This window comes from Myiozetetes cayanensis, unplaced genomic scaffold (assembly GCF_022539395.1).
Source record: "Myiozetetes cayanensis isolate MyiCay16 unplaced genomic scaffold, myiCay2020 scf18, whole genome shotgun sequence".
NCBI classification, from domain to species: domain Eukaryota; kingdom Metazoa; phylum Chordata; class Aves; order Passeriformes; family Tyrannidae; genus Myiozetetes; species Myiozetetes cayanensis.
This window is the reverse complement of record NW_026087389.1, coordinates 12,817,965-12,839,485: the sequence shown is the minus strand read 5'-3', so window position 1 is coordinate 12,839,485 and position 21,521 is coordinate 12,817,965. Positions and strand designations below refer to the sequence as shown.

At 36.9% G+C, this 21,521-nt stretch overlaps 1 protein-coding gene and 1 long non-coding RNA gene across 10 annotated transcripts in view; both read right to left on the bottom strand.

Moving 5' to 3' along the window:
- Positions 1-21,521, bottom strand: part of ERC2 (ELKS/RAB6-interacting/CAST family member 2) — a 413,891-nt gene that overhangs the window by 335,152 nt on the left and 57,218 nt on the right. The gene's annotated exons all lie outside the window — the stretch shown is intronic.
- LOC126638738 (uncharacterized) lies at positions 2,741-3,494 on the bottom strand. Its single transcript, XR_007628677.1, has 3 exons — positions 3,319-3,494; positions 2,994-3,081; positions 2,741-2,819 (listed from the first exon to the last, which is right to left on the bottom strand). It is a non-coding gene; the product is annotated as an uncharacterized LOC126638738 (long non-coding RNA).

Here is a 21,521-nt window from a genome sequence, read left to right as displayed (position 1 = left end):
CCTGTACACATTTCATGCAACGTTAAGCATAGACAGCACAACCCCAGTTGTTATACCACAAAATGAGCTCTCTTAATCATCAAAAGGAGTGAACTTCCCACTATATGTCGGAAATCAGAACAACTTATTCAGTCTCTTCCTTTGAGCCTACTGGACAGTCGTGCTCCTCTGGCACAGCACTACCACTTTTCCCCTTACCACAGACCTGAGATTCATTGTCAACTGAGCAAGTAAGCAAGTCATTTTTGGATTATTGGCCAACACCAAAATTACTTAGCCACAGAATGGTTATTAATTGCAATATACACCTTTACATGACAGCTGATTGAAGTTTTTATTTCTATGAGTTAGATGAACACTTCTAACTCATTTTTATGAAAATATTTCTGAGCTGGAGAAAGTATTTTTATGCCATTTTGATTCAATTAGGTCATTTTGTTTGTGATTGCCATGACAGGTAAATGTCAGTCATCTCATTAGTGAACACAAATTTGTAGAACATATTAAAAGTATCTTGTTAAAGTCATCTCAGCTGTTTCTTCAAAATTTATCTTACATTAAGCACATTATGTAGTACAACTTCTAGCTAAAATTCCACTTCAGAACACTTTTTAACCTCCACAAATGAGCCAAAACTGTAAAATACCTGCAGCATAAGTGAGAAAGGATATACAATACATGGTGCTATAAGCAAAATGACCAATAAAACTGTAGATCTTATTTCTACAGTCTAACTACATGAAAAAAAAACAGTTTTGTACAATTATGAAACTACCTTCAGTTTGACAAGGAAATCTGCAACAGCACAGGTTGGCAGAAGAATACACAGTGTTACCATGGAGACCTGATTTGTAGAGTTTCACTTCAAAAGAGCAATTATCTTGGGGAAAACACAGTATGTTGCTAAGAATCCTTAAACATGACAATAAAAGTAAACCTGAAAAATTCCTGATCTCTGTTTAGCACTTAATGAATGCATTAACACTTCACAGTCTACACTGTTGATAAAATTCACATAATAAAATTTGTAGATAAGCATACACCAAATTGATTCTTTTTGTAATATTCTATGACCTAAAACTCAAATAGAAAACAGTAAAATGTAGATATGCATGACAACGAAGGAGAACCCCCCTTTTTCTGCCTTTTTGTTGTAGTTTCAAAATATAACACACCTCATTGACGTTAATAACGTATTTGTAAAACTCTCTGAAATAGCTCAGCAAAAATTGCTAAACAAATGAAAATGACAGAGATGGAACAAAATTTCACTCAATAGTTCCTTTACATTACTCATTGCCAAGTCTCCACTTTAAAGACCACTATATTTGAGAGAATGCAATTATTGTATTTCATCATTTTGTCTTAAGCCCACCTATTAGAACATTAGAACTCACTGAACATGCCAAATCTTCAGTCTAGGTGTAAACAGCATCCACATACGTTCCATATTTTTAATTAGCTGTTTAATATATATTTAGAAGCTCTCGGTAAGTACAGAATATACAATATTGTCACTAAATGCCAAAAAAAAAAATCTAGTAAGTGACCTAGCAATTCTATGAATTCACAGATTTTCCTTCATTGAAATATAGCAGTAGGCTGATAACAGCTATTAGCCAAGCTCTGCTGACATCAGATAACAAAGCTTGGACATAAAGACATTCTGGCATAAGTTAATTCAAAACAAAGAGTTATAAATAGTTTAAGGGTTAAAAGCTATAAGATGTAGGCTAACTGTACAAAGACAACAAAAACTGTGTAGAGTAAGAACTGAAACCTAGAGAATACAAAAATTACCCCGTGGAACCTTGCCAACTACATAACTCTGCTGACATATTACAGAAACAATTTATTTCATAGTTTACTTACTCCATCGCTTCTTGGTTAAATGCTATCTAGTTATTTACAGCTCTCTGTGGACTCTCACAGTAGAGTCCAGCAGATTTTCTAGGCCTCCATGTCTTACCACACAGCCTCCATTTTCAAAATCACTTCTTCACATATCCTGCCAATTGATGGACTTACCCCACAAATGTCAAAAATCCTTGGCATCAACCCCTACCTAACAGAAATCTCCTCAGTGACAGGTCCACAGTCGGTACCTCAGCATGCTAAAAGCTCCCTTTACATGCATCATTCATTTTCTCTCTGGATATTGCTGTGTGCCATTATTCAGAAGACGGAATTTCAAGGCTGAACTTCTGTGGTCAGTAGGTCTCCCTGAACCAATGGTTTGACTCTTATTTACATCAGCAGAAGTGCAATACTAGTTAATGACATCACTCTGCAGCAAAGCCACTGCAGATTAAAATCATACACGAGCCTGTTAACCAAAACAGAATGGAAAAACATACTATGAGGGTCTTACCATATTTGGAGGCAATAAAAAGGAAATGGAAATAACATTATCATTTAGTAGCAAACATGCCAACAGTAAAACATTATTATAAGTTAGATCTCCTACAGCACTTGTCTCTCTCAGTGCTCAAGTCTTCCCCAACCCATATCTCTAAGTTTTGGAAGTGTATCTTTCTATCAAAAATGTAACACCAAAGTTTCTTTGCACTTGTAATAAAAACATACTTAAAAATAACTACGTTTTATATACTTTTATTGGAAGCTCTTCATCTTATTGCACTTTTGGATGACAGCATTTTCTTTAGAACAGTTTACAACATGAGGAAACATTTTTATAGAAAAAAAAACAAGTGCAGTGCAATCCTTCTTTCTGCAGGCGGTTTCTGATCCTCCTTCAGTTCACGTTCTCTACGAGCAAAACGGCGGCACACTGGATGATCTCATCATGGCACGATGATCTAAGAGAAACAACAGTACAATGGTGCTTTAATTTATGTTTTTTCTACAGAGAATTAGGTAAAATGATTGTGATTACTTCATTCATACGTATCATGCAGTATTCTAAGAAGCAGCTACTATAGAGTCCTCCTATTAAATGGGTAGAATTACAAGCCAAGGAACTGCATCATTACCTGGCTCAATTTAGTCTTTCCAGCTGGGATCATCCATTTCTTTTTCTGAACCTTCTACGCAATTCATTTCCTAGCAGATGTTTAGTATCTGCAAGACAGGAAAAGGGAAAAAGAACCCTAAATTGATTTGTAGCTGATATCATTATACAACCCCTTAAAACAAAAGGTAAACAGAGAAATTAAAATATAATGATAAAGTAAAATTGAATTGAAAAATTAGAAAAACAAAATGTTCCCAGGTACATGCACAAATTGTTAGCTCTGTGATCACAAACATAAATACAAATGTGACTGACAAATGATTCATTCACTACAGCAAACTTACCACAGAAAGGCTTGTAGGACTTCTGTGGTTCACCGGTAGAAATGGGCCAACCTGAAGGCCCCCCTTTAGTTCTTCTGCTACACCCTGATGATCTCCCCATCTGCAGATGTGTGCATACAGAACAGTCCCTATATACAGAATAACGACCATTTTATGGGGTTCTTTTGAATCAATCAGTGATTGTTTCACAAAATGAGAAATGGTCAAGTCAATGAGGGTTCTCTGGCTCAGGAAACAGAACTCAACATGGCTCAAAATTTCACTTAACGTTGTTTCTCTTTCAGTTCAAGAGAACTGAATTTCAATATCTCTATCTGCTATTTCTTTGAGTAGTATCAATGCTACAAAATTTCTGTTACAACAGAAACAGTTCTTGGAAATTCAACTCAATTATCACAGCTTATCTGCTTGTTAATTAGTTTGTAATCATCTATGCACAATAAAAAATACTTTATAAGTTAGAACTAAAGATAAGGCTTAACACATTTGGGTTTTGCTTATGCATTGCCTCTGAATTTCAGGGGATGGGGGGGGTTAACTGCTGAGTTTGGTTTTTTTCCTTTCAAAAATTACAATTCATATAAATTATTTTTACCTTAAATTACTCCAAACTCTCTAGCCTTACTCATGAGGTAGTTTTTTTCCTGATACCTAGTTATATATGTCCAAGAGTTGCACACCAAAGGTTCTAGGCACAGTGTTTAAATGAACATCAGCATGGGGTTTCAGTTATACTCAATTACCAACATCTAAATATAGATGTTTATATCCATAATTGGTTGTTAATCATTATTTACCTATACCCATCTAAATTGTAAAAGTTTACTTTATCTACAGATACTAGCTAAAGAAAAATCAGGCTCTTACTCCTAATATTAGATCAGCTCTGTAAGGTCATTAAATACGGATTGAGGTGACAGTAGACCAGAACTTTCAAGCTTGAGTGAGAAGGGACACTGCCTCAGTGTCAGGCCTAAACAACAGAGGAAGAACAACTCAGACACAGCAGCAGTAAATAGAAATTATTTTGCAGATAACACAACTTACACAAATAACCTCATAGGCTTCTCTTACAGGTCACAAAGACCTATGACCCTTCAGAACCCGAGAAACTCAAATCTGAACCAAATGATCTGAATATTCTCATGGCTGGCAAGTGGGATATTTGTAAAGTAAGTCTTTCAGAGGTTTAGTTGTAATTAAATTTCAGTCTCTCACACATACTCAGAATAAAACATTTGCATGAAAACCTCCTTGCATCAGTGGAAGGAACTGCAAGTGTCCATCACTTCCTTTCTTCATGTGTTCAGGAGTGCCTCTAATACTGCCAGCACTAAGATATAAAGGATCTTACTCGAAGTTAAAGTATATGTGAATTACAGAACACTCTTGGTCTTCCTCTTGGAACTCACTTTTAATAAAGATGTTCAGAGTGTATCGTGCCTGCTCCGTCCCTTCTCAAGCAACTAAGAGGCACATGACTGACTGCCTCTACTGAGACTGAAAATCTTCAACACTCCTCTGGGAAACACAACATTTCCATGACTGCAGAACTTCTGTCAAACTGTTGCAAAGCTGCTGAGTTTTCAGCCCAGTCATTCTGGAAAATCCCAAGCTGCTATTTAAAAAGTATTTACCATTTTAATAGAGCTTTGAGGACTAAAAATCAAGTGGCGCAGACAACTCTCCCCTCAGTTTTTGCAGCTGGTTTTGCATGTTATCTAAGCATAAAAGCTGTACTTCCACATTAATACATATAAAGCTCACTGGGCTTCAAAGATCCAGGTTCTGAACACACCTCGTGCTGTTTTTATCTTCTAAAATTCATTTCTCAAATTTTACTTTGTGTCCTGCAAGACCAATCATAAGGAAATTAAAGATCATATCCTGTTAAGTTCCAAATATCCCAAAATACCAGCAGAGCCTATTCAAAGAAGCCAAGCAAAATCTGAAACAAGCACATCTCTCTTTTACTTCTCAGACCACTTCACTGGTAATATTAAATGAAAACAAAAAATCCTGTATATCCTAAGTTATGAAATAAAATTTTTCAAGACATTAAGTAAAATCATAAGAACAGCATCACCCAAAGGGTTTTCCTTCATCAGAAAACACTGCTGAGATTTTAATGCCAGTAATTTCCACCAGAAAACATTTAACAGAAAGCAGTCTGGGCAGTGCTCAGGTTACAAGTAAACGTATTTTATACTTTAGCTTTTGCATTACCGTAACACTACATTATCTCATATAATTAGATTTTTCCAAAACCTCTAGAAAATGAACTTTCCACATGCTCTGGATGTTTGTTTATTGACAAACATGGTGTGCATGAACTAAACAATGCATTGTAGTAATAGGAATTATGAAAGAGCAATAGTACAGCCTAATGGACTACAGAAATACTTCTGTAAAACCATTATCTCCAGCTCAATATGCCTTAAACATATTACAGACCATAACTTCAACAGTTTTGATCATTATATTTCTCTCTCTAAAGCAAAATAAAAACCAGCTCCTGAGCAGCCCCTTAAAAGTTTTGTGACTTTTGTAACGTAATTAAAGTGTAAATTGATGTTACATTTTGAATTTTTTCTTCTGAAAAGTTACATATTTACTCTCCACTATTTATGTGTCATTTCAGCTTTCCCAGATTCCTAATGGAATTTTCTACAGAAATATTTTGATTTCACAGACCTTGCCTAAGCATTCTCATTTATGGGCTGTTCACACATACAAAGTGTGAAATGCCCCAATCAAGAGGTGACTGATTCCCTCCCCCCTGCCCAACACATTAGCTGTGACTTACTAATTACTTCATCTGATATTCTAAACACTTGGTATTTACAGAATTCTTAAGATCAGAAGCATAACCCAGAACATCAGAAACAAATAAGCAGATATTTGCAAAAGCTCTGCCTGAAATAACCGTGCCAGCAACAAGGAGAACCGCAGTGGCAGAGCCAGCCAGAAACACCATACCTGAAAGCACATATAAACCCTTTAATCTATAACAACAGGATTTCTTTTCTTATCCTGCTTCATTCAGTACACATTCTTCCAGTTTTTAGAGCAAATGACACAGGAGTTCTGCCAAAATACCCCCACTGATTGACTACCTGATGCCATTATGAACTGAGTGCTTTTTTTTTACATTACGAATTTTGTCTTGTGGAGATACAGCATGTATTCTGTAAAGACAAAAAACAGTAGAGGTTCTACAGACAACCAGACTTTATGCTTTATAATTTCTGATAGGGTGGTGGGGCACTGTAACAGGGTCCCCAAGGAGTGGTCATAGCCCTAAACCTGCCAGAGTTCAGGGAGAATCCAGACAACACTCAGTGATACGGTTTAGTGTTATGCAGAGCTGCAAAGAGCAAGGAGTTAGTCTTGATGATGCTTATGGGTCCCTTCCAATTCAATATATTCTACTCTTGTTAGAAAATCTCTCTAATTAAATTACAAACTGAAAATTCTTTAAAGCTTTTTAGTAAAAGTTTCGTGTTTAGTGAGTACTTTCCCTTCTAAGCTCTTGTCAAATTGTATTTTCCTTCAACATCTAGCACACTTTAAATGTTTGAGTAAAAGCACAAGGACAACTTTCCACTATCTTAGAAGAAAAAAAAAAAAGCAGAGATTAACAAAAATCCAGCATAAATCCCAAAAATATCCTCAGTATTAACTACTTAGCTCCAAAGGTACTCTTCTTATGCTTCACTACTATGATAATGTCCACACAGTCCAAAAGTCAGTGAGGAATTTGTATTTTTCACATGCCACTCACCAAGCTGCAGTATAAATAAGACTTATCTCAGTTACCTTCTGATATTTTTGCCTTTCCTCTATATCTATCTTTTGTCTCACTATTAAACAATAGGTACATGAACACTAAAAAATAAAATAAATAAATCATATGTACTATAACACCCCATGTGCTACAAAAGATGGAGCTTAAAACCATCTTTTAATTCAGTGCTATTTTATCTTAAAACATGCTAGACAGACCTTCTTTCATTAAAAAGTAAAAGAAATTACTTGCTTATTTAACCTCAACCAAACAAACAAACAAAACAAACCCCTACAACACTTAGACTTGATTTCTCAAAGTATTAAATTAGACAAGATCAACAGATTTATATATCAGCACACTATATTTTTGTTTGCCTGCTATGGTACAAAGACAGCAAAAGGCTTTTGAAGGGTGTTTTCAAGACAAAGCAATTGCCTCCAGTTATCACCCGTAGTGTTGGCAATTATGAAAACTTAACGACACCTCATTATTTTCACTCCTTCCCTCACGATCAGTCATTAACTCAGTTTCTTTTCAAGAAATTCCAAACCAGTCCCTGAAAATCCCTAAAGAACTTTGTTCTTTACAAGTCTATTTCCTGGGTTTTTTCTCTCTCCGTTTTCCAGGTTAGGTGGGAAACTACTCTGAGAGAGAATACTCTGTCTCTGAGGGTGACAACATCTAAAGTCCTACGTCCTTCAGGAACTTGCAAGCAAGGAGAAAGACAAAGTGTCTTATACTTAATATCTGCCACTGTTAATAACGATTTCCAGTTCTGTTATCACATTGAAGAATCTCAATACAGATTATTTTGTTCAGCAACCAGAGTGCATAAATCCATTTTTTTAATAACACTGGTTTAATACAACTGAGAATATAAAAAAAACTTCTAAGGCTGTTTCCTTTTGCTAGCAAGCTTTGATTGATTGTTCATTCAATAAAGCATTGGAAAAAATATTTTCTGAAGTGTATCTCCACAGCTGCCAGGCATTCTATAAGAAAATCCACACAGTTTTAACATGCTCTATATATGTACTGACTCTCCTTCACAGTCAGTGTCGAATTTTTATTTGTTTATATTTTTACACCAAGAATCGGGATGTATAGTGCTTCAAATCTTTAGGTTGAAAGGTAAAATTTACATATCTAGAGCTCTGAAGGCACACAAAAGACAGAATTAGTGCAAAATACAGACAGTTAAATTTTACTTCTAAATTCAAAATAGTCCCGATGGAGAATTACATTCGTACACCCAGAAAACACATCACTTTATTCTTGCTGACATTTCTATAAATTTTATTGTGTCACTAAAGTTAAGTTACTCTCGCATTTGGAAAAAGCACGTGGCAGAAGCATGGGTATTTATGTAGTTATGTAGCTGTCATTCCCAAGCAATTGCTTTTGGGATTGGGGGTTGGGAAATAAGTGAAGTCTGAGCTCTGTAGCCAGACAGCCACACAAAGTTGCTCCTTTGTAGCAGAGGTTTAACAGCTGCTGCTTATTCTGCACATGCATCCCTGCTACACTTGCAATATAAAAGGTGGAAGAACAAGGTAAGAACTACTGCCCATCTTCCTATGCTCTAAGTATAAATGAGTGGAACAGCGTGAGAACACATACAGGGTCAAAAAACATCTCAGATAAATCCAGAGAACAGACAGGTTGCTAAACTTTACTTTTTCCAGTTACTTGTCCTTGTGAGTGCTCCCCGTCAGTGAATCTCAAGCAGGATGGAACACTTTTTGAAAGAAAAGTTGTGAATATGTTCAGAGGTAGATAATTCACAGAAATTAATTCAGAGACAGTCAAACCATCAAATAAAAGGCTCTTCTACATAAAGTGCCACATTGTTTTTTCACTATTCCAATATGTCTCCAAAGAAATACAGGTTAGTGTATAACCTGATTAAGTGTGGAATTCTGAAACTTAGCTTGGGCAAAAATTTAGAGTATGGCTTCATCATAATCACCTCATGATGAAACATAGTGGAGCACCAAACTGGGGCGAAAGAGTCTCACAGAGAAGTCTCAGTTCTTTCACCCTGATACTGCCTGATGCTGTTACTGCTAAAGTAATTCCACTTCCAAAGTGAAATGGATAAGGAGTGGGAGACAAAGAACTTCAGTACATTAGATCTGGAATATTTAACTCAGCTCTGAAAAAGGAGGGGAGGATGTTCCTGTGGATAAAGAATTCTTGCAGGTCTTTCATAAATCTGTGAGTCACTGCAACCTCAAGCTGCAGCAGCCTGTGTAAGACCAGAAACTCTAATGACTGCCAAGATTACAATAAATAATTTTGACCTGGAGGGAATACAGTCAAATAAATTTAGCTGTCATAATGGCAAACGCAATTATTCAAACCATGTACAAAACCTTTTTCTATCTGACATAACAAGCTTTCTTTGTAAATTCCTTCATGCTCTAAGTTGCCTAAATTTGACTTTTGTATAGTAAATATCTATCCAAAAAGCATGCTGCTACCATAAAGAAGGAAGACAGGTGTCAAATAGACCTCTCCTGCAGAGACAAGCAATCTGATTTAAGAGATTATTGAACATGACCTCTACAGCCAGCTGAAAGAGCTCTGGAAATCCAAAGGACACGGCAATGCAGGAGATGTCAACTGAACTGCTGCTTTGGCCACAGTAACTGCAGTGGTAGGAATGCAGGTATTAGTTAGGAATTGGTAGGAATGCAGGTATTAGTTAGGAATTGGTAGGAATGTAGGTATTAGTTAGGAATTGGTAGGAATGCAGGTATTAGTTAGGAATTGGTAGGAATGCAGGTATTAGTTAGGAATTGGTAGGAATGCAGGTATTAGTTAGGAATTGGTAGGAATGCAGGTATTAGTTAGGAAGTGGTAGGAATGCAGGTATCAGTTAACCTGAGCCCTGACTCAGAAAACCGTCCCTTAGAGGTCTCTGACCAGCCATAAACCCAATAACTCTCTTTGATATTCTTGTTTGCAAGGAATCCACAGATGGATAAACCCCACAGCTGGGAAACTAAATACACCGTCAGCTCTTCTGCTGCTCTTCCCTGGAGAGTTTCTGGTAAGGCTGTCAGCATTTTGTAAATAACTGGTGTTTCACAAATATCACCACATGATGATGTGCACACCAGTTCCAAACCCTGCTCCCTGGCATTTGCAATTGCACAGCCTACCCTTCCCTGATTTATGGAGTTTATCACTGTCATGCTCCACAAAGATTCTCACAGGAAGGGATTGCAGGAAATACTCAAATACATTTGACATTAGTTAAAGCTCCACAACGTTAAATTGAATGAAAGATTCGTGTGAAGCTCAACCACCAAAGAGTCATATACTGGGAATACTCAGCTTTGTTTCACAAGGAATAAAAGCAGAGAAAGTTCTTATGTAAGTTTCTAACTCTATTTTTGCCATCACACAAAAAACACTCAAGTTTTCTGCAGTATCTTTTATACTCTGCTGGAATGCAAGTAAGTCACGGAAAAAAATGGTTAATAAATTAAAAAACAAGTTTGCATGTGGCACCAGGCTTCCAGATACAAGTGACAGACACGAGAAACCCTTCTGCTGAAGGGCACAGTGGAACTAAATGATCAAAGTAGCCCTGATTTGGAATCCTTCCAGAAGCTCTGTCTTACTATCCTGAAGTCTACTATTGTTTTGATAAATTCTATCATCTGAGTTGGTGCTAAAATGAACATTGTCTTTTTTTTCCCCGAGGGACTATGCTTATCTGTTCCCAATCTCTTGGTAAGATTTCCTTTTTCTGCCCAATCATCTTGTGCCTTAACAATGCAGATGGGATGTGAGCACTGCCAAGACCTCTGCAAACACTCACAATACCGTTGAAAGGCTGAAAGGTAACATTATTTTGATAATGGTTTCTGAGATTTGTTATCAGCAGAAAATCTTTTCTCTGCCAGATGTACTCCTATGTGAAAATATGCCATTTTCAAGTTGAGAGCTGAAAATTACTCTCTCCAAGTAGGTCAGGAATAATTGAGAACAAACTGATTGTTCTGACTCTGAAACGTGCAGGTGTTCAGCCCATCAATGCTCTGAAACAGAGCAACTTTTTATTGGGATAACAATCATCTGCAATCAAAATCCTTCCTCCTGTGCTAGGAAGCTACACTTTTAAACAGAGTAGAGATTCTACTTCCTTTGTTAGGAAGCTCTACAATGGGAAAAAGTTGTTTGTGGTAACTGCGCTAAAAAAAATCAGAAAAATTCTCCAACACAAGTTTGTTCATAACTATGTTATTTGTTCAAGCTACAAAAACCTGCACAGGTGTCTTCTAGGTGAGGCTAGAAAAAAAAAATAAATAATAAAAGCTTCATCTTAGGGAATTATCAGTACGGTAATTCTCTAAGGATTCTGTAATTACAGATGTTTAATAGATGACAGCAAAGGCAACAACTTAGCAAGCACTATTTGGGTGTTCCCATCCATCTGACACTTCCACAATCACTTACAAAAATGTAAATAGAAAAAACCTTAATTGCTCATATTCAGGACAGAAAAAAATCATTAACAATAGCATTGTCTTAAGATGTAGAAGAACGATATGTTTTCTCACTAAAATTATTACCCTGTTGAATGGTGGTGTCTTCTTCACCAAATTTCTGAAACAAGCAATGCTGGAGCCATGGGAGTGTGTCCCAGGTGCCTCAGGCTCTGAGATGTTGGCTTTCATGTCTAAAATGCATCAGAAACCATGTGATGTGAAGGCAGCTGTAGATGTGCTGTCTTTGTCTTCTCCACATGGTTATACATCCCCATGCCATTCCAAAACCAAGAAAACCTTCTGATGAAGCTACATATTACACAGCAGGGCACGTCAGCATGACTGGGAATATTCTCCACCATCCACCTCCCTGCTCCCAATTCCCACCGTGTCGGTGTAGAGGTGTGTGGTGTGAAAGCAGATATAGTCAAAAAGAGAGAAAATGGCATCTTAATTTGCTCTTTCACTTCTGTAAATTAAATTACGAACCTTGACTAACACACTGGGATCACTAATACCTTCAGCCTGTATTTCTGAATCCACATTTTCTGTAGGAAGCTGCACTATCCTTTTCAGTCTCCTTCTTTTGACTCTTAGATGTAGTCACTCTGAACCGCATTCAGATTACAGACTACTACAAAATCTATGGGAAATTGTCTTTCCATCAACTTTAAATTCTACCAATGTCAAATGAACAATGAAAAACAACAAATAGGGCTGGGATCATCTCTGAAAACAAGGCTGAAAAGCAATCCTCGTTCAACAGGGCCATCTAGTGCCCAAAATAACCCACATGCTTTACGTGAAGGAAGCAAATGGATCAAGCGACATACCGGCTGATTTTTAGGAAATATTTAGGGCCACATATTTCCCCCATACTTTCAGATACCAAGTAATCAATATACTATTTCTTAGCACCTGAGAACCACTGCTTCAGTTAATAAGCCTTGTGAAACTTCAACTGATCATGATAAAATAGAAATTTAATTAACTGAGTATTTTCAGGAACTTGATGAAAAGATACCTTGAACTGAGAAATTACTCAAGTTCTTCTTCTAAAGATCATGTATTAATGGAATATTTTTTCCAGTGTTTATTTTTGAGTCAAACAATGAGCTAAAGAAAACACATTTTAGATATATTCATTGTTATAAATCTAAAATCAAAATATTTTTGTAAATTATATTCAGGAAAAAAAAAAACAGCCAAAGCCAATTAAAGCAGTGCAACTAAAGAAATATCCATTGAGATGTTAATTATCTACTAGGAGATTAAAATAATGCATTCTGCAAATGCAGATTTTAAGGAGAATGGTATGTGAATCACATTCCCTTTCGTAAATGTCCCTTTACTAACCCCATTTGGAACTCTTTCATAAGAAATACATGCCTGCAGTGAATTAAGAGTCAGACAACACAGCAGAGCAATGGCAGCATAAGAACTTTGTGAATGGAGGATACAGTAGCCAGAAGTCACTGACACACCACTAAGAATCTATTAACAATTACAAAGTATAGCCATTAGATGATAAAGCGCTTTTTTCTATGTCAATTATTACATTATGTCTCTTTTTTTTTAATTAATTTGGAATTTGGACTATGTACCAAATGTTCCAGTATCACAGGGTCTTAGGAGAGAACATAAACTGTGTATTTAAAACGAATACATATTGAAATGCATTGTGTGAAAAGCAAAGCAATAAAGAACATACTGGCTATGCCCCTTATGCATCCTGAGCCTGCAGAGTAGGAAACACTACAGTTTTGTCTCTCCTCACTCCAAAAAATTGACCATTCTATACAGTCTATAAGAGGGTGGTGCATTTGAACTCCTCTTTCAGTGATTAGGGAAACACATCTGACTGCCACTTCCCTGGGTCACATATCATTCCTATATATCAATTTCCTTCAACAAGTACCATAAAGTGTTATTAAAAGCCAGCAGGAATAGAACTCACCTTTTCTGTATCTAAGTGGAAGGACCAAGCAAGGGCCCAAACCCTACAGATGTGTAATAGTAGATACTCCCCAAATTCATTATATGAATATACCACCTATATTAATACTGTCCTTAATCTTAGAAATGACAGTCACAAAACCACACAGAACCAGTAACTATCATAAATACAGTCATTATACAGAAATGGTTCTAAAACATCTGCGTTGTTTTCTTTGTTTGTTTTGTAAAGATTTACAGTTCAGGGAGAAGGAAGATAATCTGAAGAGCCATCAAAATACTTTTACATAAGGGTGTGATGACATATATTGCTAAATGGAGATAAGCCAAGCAGGTGAAGATGTTGGCTACAGATGTTTTCTACAGAAAAGCTGCAGTGAACTGGTTCCTTCCAGCAGTGTAGCCAAGCAGTAACCAATTCTGGATTCATTTATTTTTTTTCAAATCTAATCCTATTCACCTTAAATCACTCAATCCCACTGACCTCATTTGACTCCAAAAAAAAAAAAAAAAAACCACAAACAAACACAAACAGAATTTTGTCCTTAGTGCTTTTAAACACATCCACGTTTTGGGTGGATATGTCTCCCAGAGCACACTGGGGTTATTCACCAATATTTTAACCAAATCTTTATAGTGAGATGGGATACACTTACAGCCATTATCAAATTTGTATTTGGATATAAACATAGTGATAATTATATCAATGCCCTATAATCATGTAGGAATATCAGACTCAAGTTGTCAACAAAAAAAAAGTTACCTATAAAATTGATCAGCTAATTAGTGACTACCTAAATTCCAGTGCCCTCAGATTAAAGGCTATATGTTGCTCTTCCTAAAGAAAGGGGTCAATTTTGTTTCAACAAGAATTTCACATCTGTTCACTAAATCAGAAATCCTGTCTCATTAAATGGTTTAATCTAATATTACATTTTCCCTTCCTCAAACTGAGTTTTAGATGAAACTTTAGAAAGAGTTTACATTATTAGCCATATTCTATTGCCTGTAACAACACTTCCACTTTTTCCAGCTAAAACAGGCCACCATATACAAAGGCAAAACTCATGTTCTTAAGATTTGTACAAAGAAAAGGTTTAGCAGACAAAAAACAGGGCTTTTCTTAGCAGAGGGGAGAGGGGAAGAGAAGGGTGTGTATTTTAGATGACAAAACGTTCTTTTTTTCAGTTCTTTACATCCATGCAAAGGAAAAAAACATGCACATACACACACAAGTGTACACAGGCTCTGGCAGGAGACAAGCCTGTTGCAGTGCTCTGAACTCCAGCTCATATAACCACAATCCATGGATTTTCAGTCCAGGTAAAAAGCCTCAGGTTTCCTAAAACCAAGGAGAGACCAGCAACAGGACCCAAGGGAATGGTCTGGAGTTGTGTCAGGTAAGGTTTAGGTTGGATATCAGAGGAAGGTTCTTCCCCCAGAGGGTGGTTGGGCACTGAACAGGCTCCCCAGGGCAGAGGGCACAGCTCCAGGGCTGCCAGAGCTCAAGGAGCATCTGGATGATGCTCTCAGGCCCAGGGTGTGACTCTTGGGGAAGGGTCCTGTGCAGGGCTAAGGGTTGGACTCAGTGATCCCTGTGGGTCCCTTCCATCTCAGCACATTCTGTGACTGTGATTCTGTGATCCCAACTCAGCTAAAACACGTGATGTGCTGGAAATAGCTCTGGGTTAGATTGTAGAAGATCAGCCCTTAATATTACAAAATGGACTTTGCTAATCTTACTCTGCTCAGGGAGCTACATAGCAATAGAGGAATGTCCTTCAATTTATTATTCTACAAAATCTTCATTTTGCTCTAAGGTTTTCTTGTGCAATGATACAGGAAGCAGTAAGTATAAGAGGTGCCAGTTTTCAGCACCTGACAAGTCTTTTCTCTTTCTAATTACTGTTCTAAGAAAAGTTTTGGTCATGGACTGCCTAATGGGAAGAAAATTACTGAAAGACAATAATTCTAAAATAAATTTTGAAGATGATAACATATATGACCAAATGACTTTCAAGAGCGCTTTTAAGCATAGTAAAATGTGCTATAAGCACAAAATCTGTGGGATTTAAGCTCTGTATCTTGTATCCCTTTGGCCCAAGAGGGTTCCTCAACAACTCTGGGCAATCTATTCCATGGCTTGACTACTCTCTGGGTACATCTTCCACTTGGCAGAGAGCCTAAACTAGAGAAGTATACATTGGAATTCAAAGGTAACCACCTCTCCCCTTCCCTGGAACTTCAGCTCTGACCCTTTCTGTGAAAATAAACCAACATGTCAGAGTTATGAGAGTCTCACACTTAAGCTATTGTCATTCATATGACAAAGGACAAGATGGAGCTAGAAAAAATTCATTCCATTATAGAATAATGAAGTTATTGGCACAGAGATGAGTAGTAGCATGTTTACAGAACACAGAAGAAAATAGAACCTAGCATAGGTAACTGATTGTTTTTCTCTGTTTCATTATTGGCTTGTCTGTAAAATCTTTACATGCAGTCAGAAAGCAGTAAATGTGTGAACTGAGCAAAGAGCCCTGCAAAGACAATATTTTCACATCTGGGGACAATACTAGTTTACAGCTGATTCAAAACAGTACCTGGAGTGCCTTCTAAAGGATGCACTCTCCAGGAATGCTGGTAGGATCAAGACTTATCACCTCCACACGTGGAAAAGTACAAAAAATCCAGCTTATTCCTGAAAAGGGTTTTTCTCCCTCTTCCTAAAATAATTCCTTTAGTTGCTACAAGGACAGGTGTCCATCTCAAACTGACAGCTTTGTCATATGTTAGATTCCAAACTACAGGTGATATTGTCATAGAGGACAATACTGTTTGTAAAGAAACTGATTTCTAAATGAACAAAATTTTCTAATCCTTCATAGACTTATAAAAACTAGTGTAACCAAGTGTCCTGGCAAGAGTATCATGGGGCATAGCAAAATCTGAGAGGCTTATGTTAGAAGTAACAACTGTTCCCTAGAGCATAATCAGAATCTGTCTACTTTCTCATGTCTGCAGTGACTGCCAGCACTGCAATGTCCTTCTGTATACTTAAGGGGTCACCTTAAAAACACATAATACTATTGATATTTTGATAGAAAGCAATTGTCTTTATAGCAACTGATAAGATTAATATTTTGAGTTGAGCCAGGAGAAATAAAAGGAAAGAGGCACTAATGAACCTAATAAAAAGGCTCAGTCCAGAATGGTTGTTAATCTGTACAACCAACTTCAGGGAAGAAACGTTTGGTGTCGATAAAGCATTTCCTTAGTAAATTACTACTGGCTCCAGTGTAAGACATTTACAGTAAACACCAAAAGTCTGCAAGGCATCTGTTCTATTCACAGTGGAAGAAGGAACTTTGCTCCATTAATAACTTTAAAAACATGCAATAACTAATTCATGATGGCAGTTCAAATCCTATCAGCAGCCTTCATTATTTGACCAAGCTGAGTTCAAAGATAGAGTAAAGTTTTAAAAAACCCTTGAAAGTTTAGAAGGACATTTTAAATTATAACAAAGAAGCTGCGTTGTTCTTCTTTCTACTAACTATAAAAAAGCTGTAGCTTTAAACCATGGGCAACAACGTTATTTTAAGAATACATGCAAGATAAGAGTTAAAATGTGTATATAAAATCCTATATGATCTCAGAATTTGTTTTAGTGAAATTGCATGTTGTACAGAGAGGGCATGTGTAATATATGTGTATGTATATATAATAAAATACTTGCTGGAATTTTAACATTTGACTTCACTAGAGATTTAGTGGGACTTTGCCTAAGGCAAGTTTTTAATAGCAATAATAAAAAAATACTTAATGGTACTTAGGGTAAATAATGTGTGGTCACTATGTTTAAAAAAAAGTAATACCAAACATCTGTGCTAGATTTCCACATGATAAAATCCCCATATTACCTACAGTTCTCCCAAAGTTATAGAGAAACAAATGTTTATTTAAAATTCTAGACGAGACATGTGATAACCAATTTAAGAACTTTAAGGCAGGCATCTTGTGTTTTCTGACAGGAATGTATATTTAATGCTCTTCATGATATTTAATTCTGAACATGAAGAATGCCATGGTATGTCATTATGGCTTCAAGGCAGATTTTCAACCACTAACATACTTACTGGGAGACAACCAAACCAAGAACGTCCTGTTTGTGAAGTCTGCTTGCAAAGACCACTTTGTTCCTTGCAGGATACATTATTTCCTTATCAAGGAAAATGTTAATCATTTTGGTTTTCTGAAAAATATTTGAGTGAGGTTAGCTAGTCACAGACACAGGATTCAGTCAAACTCAGTGATGGAAAACAGAGCAAACTGGGCAGAAGTTCCCAGAAACAATGAAAACTGGAGCAGAAACACACTCTCACACTGCCTGCTGTGTACAGTTCTGTTTGTTCTCTCTTGCTTTGGGAACCAGGAACTAAGGAAACCTTTGCTAAAACTATTGCAAAGCTGGGACTCCAGCTATCCTTGTGGAAGCTTATTGCCTAGGTTTTAAATTCCTTGATGCAGGGAAGGAAATCTAAGCCCATTTTTTGCATAGTTTATTTCCCAACATTTGAATGAACCTTACTGACATCGACATTCTTTGCTCCTCCTGTAAAAGAGCAGGATTCCAACTCCAGCTGCAGTCTCCTCCTCCTGGATAATAAGCCTCACATTTGCCATTCCTAAGACCTTCAAATACACAACTTGAGTAAACCTGTCACCAAAAGTCTGCCTCTGTGAAACAAAGGTGAAAGATGCAGACAGGTACAATCTTTGAAGGTCAGGAAGTTAAGTCAGTGCATATCTGCTAAAAATATAAAAACAAAGAAAAAAAATGGGTTGTTTTATTTTCTGGAGTTATTTCTCTGCCTCTGGTACACTAGCCAATTCCATGACTCTTGCCTGTACTTCCTCTAAGAAATATAATCTAAGGCCTGGAGAAACTCCAGATCTGTGAAGGCAGCTATATTATGAAATTTTGCTATGGATAGAAACAGGGGAGGGGAAAAGAAGCAATCAGTGGCTTAAAAAAGAGAAATTTTTGCATGATTCTTGGATATTCAGCCAATCACTTTGAATCAGAACAGTAGGATATTGCTTTCTGGTAACATGCATGCTTGTGTGAAACAGGCAGAAAATTAATATGAGGAATGTTTCATGATTGACAAAGTGGTAGAGACTTAAAAAAAGAAAGGTCATGTTTAACCACCCTTTCCATGCAGAAATTATTCCTGATGTCCAGCCTGAACCTCCTCTGGTGCAGAAAGTTTCAAGTGCAGTGGCAGAAAATAAAGTAGCAAAACTAATTCAAAAACAGAAACAAGAGTTCAGGATTTGATCAAATATATGACAATATACTAGTTTTTCAGAAATATAATCAACACTTGAGCTCTATACTCCAACCTGTAAAAATAAGAAAAGCAGAATATTTTAGATGACGTTCTAAAATGACAAATATTTTGTTAGAGATATAGAAAGCTTTACACAATTTGAGTGAACACTAAGCAATTCATTACTTAATTTCAGTAACAATGTATCCAAGTTCTAATTACTATTAAAGCATTCTTAAGAGAACAACAAACAAAAAATCCAGCAAATCTGCAGAGTCATTTACACAGTTAGGGTGAAAACTTACAAACACTAGTTAAGAAAATAAAAATATCAGTCCACTGAGGAGACTACTGCAGAAAATTCAGCACAGTAACTCCTGGTTTCTCATGTTGATAAACTGTATTGTGCAGGATGAAGACTACAAGCAGTGACAGCAATTCAAGTGAGCACTGCAGAACACCAAGTACTTGCCAATCTACACATAAAGATCAAAAGTTGATCTATTTGGACTTTTAACAAATATGTAATATTTTTAACTACACATAATGTCTGATATTGCTTCAAAGCACGCAGACAACTTTCCATAACGAGGAAGCAGAAGACAAAATTTGAACCTCAGAACATTTTCCAAGAGCTCACTTGATCAATCAGATCCAGAGTCCCAGATAAACAAAGAGGCACCTACCAAGCATTGTGTTTCTAAAGGGTTCATACAGCCTACACATCATACTTTCAAGCTCCCTACAACAAACTTCAAACATGCAGAAATTAAAAAAAAATATAAAAATGAAAACCTTTAAATACGATGCACAACAGGAAGAGAGCTGGAGAGACAGACTTCACCCAAAGCCTTGAATTATTTGAATAACAAGGAAATCGTGAGCCAAAATCTCCAAAACTCTACATAGTTCCTGCCAAATTGGCTGAGACACATTCCAGACAACTGATCCAGTAAATTTTTAAACCTTGACCAGTTACTGAGGCAGATCAGCATGTCATCAGCAGAAAATCCAGTAAACCCCATCCTACACTTCCAGTATTCCAGACAAAAGACAACCTCTATATCCTCATAAAAACTGAGGGAGAAACAACTTTTTTCCCCAGTCCCTGAGGACAACCCAGGGGAAACTCTGCAACATCAAATTAATTCAGTATAAATATAGGAGAAGCACATACAGTTTACAAGTAACAATAAGATCTCCTTTCAACATTCCTTGGACTAACCAGTAAACTGGCTGCCCAAGCACTTCACTTAGAAGCTTACACTTTACTTTTCAGATACTCTATTGCTCATATTACATTTGATTACTGTGTCAATGGAAACCTTCAAATTTCCAGTGTAAAGTTATTCATGACCAATATATACCCAAATAAGGATTCAAAAACTTAAGTGATACTGGTGCAACAGATGGAATACAAACAATCACGTGATCATCCACCTTTGAAACAGACTGTATGTAGTACTCTGAGAACAGCAGATCTAAATCCAGGAACTTGTCTGCTAGTTTACAGAACTTCTTCAACAATTCTCTCTCATCACAAACTCAGCAACATTAACTCCTTAGGTAACTCCTTTCAGAATCCATCAATGGGTGGCATTAGTTTTTAATTACAATTTTGCCTGTGAAAAGATTCAGGATCTACACCTTCAAAAGAAAACCTGACTGAAATGTATCATTGTGCCTTCCAAGTTTTCATTTTGAGATGTGCAGCAGATACTACTGAGTCCTCAACACATATTCTAGCTTAGGGAAGACCATAAGCTAAATATAAAATAATTTGCCCACAGCAAAGAAAGTATTTTGACAACATTCTGTAGATGTAAATAGTTGTTCTTAATCTCTAACATTTATAGGTTTAGTCACATACAAGGGCCAATAATAGTTTTCTCTGCTTTTGCACTAATTTCACCCATGCTTTGACCTGTCAGGCAAATTGGTGGTTTTACTAGACTGGAAGTTCAGTGCGACTACACTGTTGGTGACTTTTTAAGGAAACACCTGTTTATCCTGACTTCCCTTGCTGTGGGCAGCTTGTACACGACCTCCCTGCAACCTTCACCCTTCTCAGCAGAAAGCCACAGGGTGTCTGTGAGGGAGACTCCCCCCTCTCGTTTGCCTGACACTGCTCACATGAGAACACTGCTGGGACACCAAGGGGCAGATGGGTTTGACACCAAGCCAGATTTTCTTTCAGTTGCACTAATCCAATCACCCCAAACCCAGTCCCAAAAATGCATCTACAAGGGATGTGGGCAGCTGGTGCAGGTAGGCCTGGGATCAAATTTAGGTTCTCTCCAAGTTCAGACATCAGCCCAGAGTTTTAACGTGGCAACATTACCGTATATTTATGTAAAAAGTTTTGAGTATCACCACGTGAAAATACATTAGAAACACACACAGTCAGAAGCCTTTGTTTATATGGAAGGCAAATCATTTAAAACACTCATGTGAAACAGCAGAGCTATAAAAATCAAACACAAAGGTAGTGTGCACCCATGACTCTTCAGTTTACAGCAGCAGCGTTACTTTCCCCTTCAACAGCTCTCGTCTTCATTGGTCAAACACCAGATTGTCAAAATAAAAGGACACAAAAACTTTGCAAAGCAACACATCAGA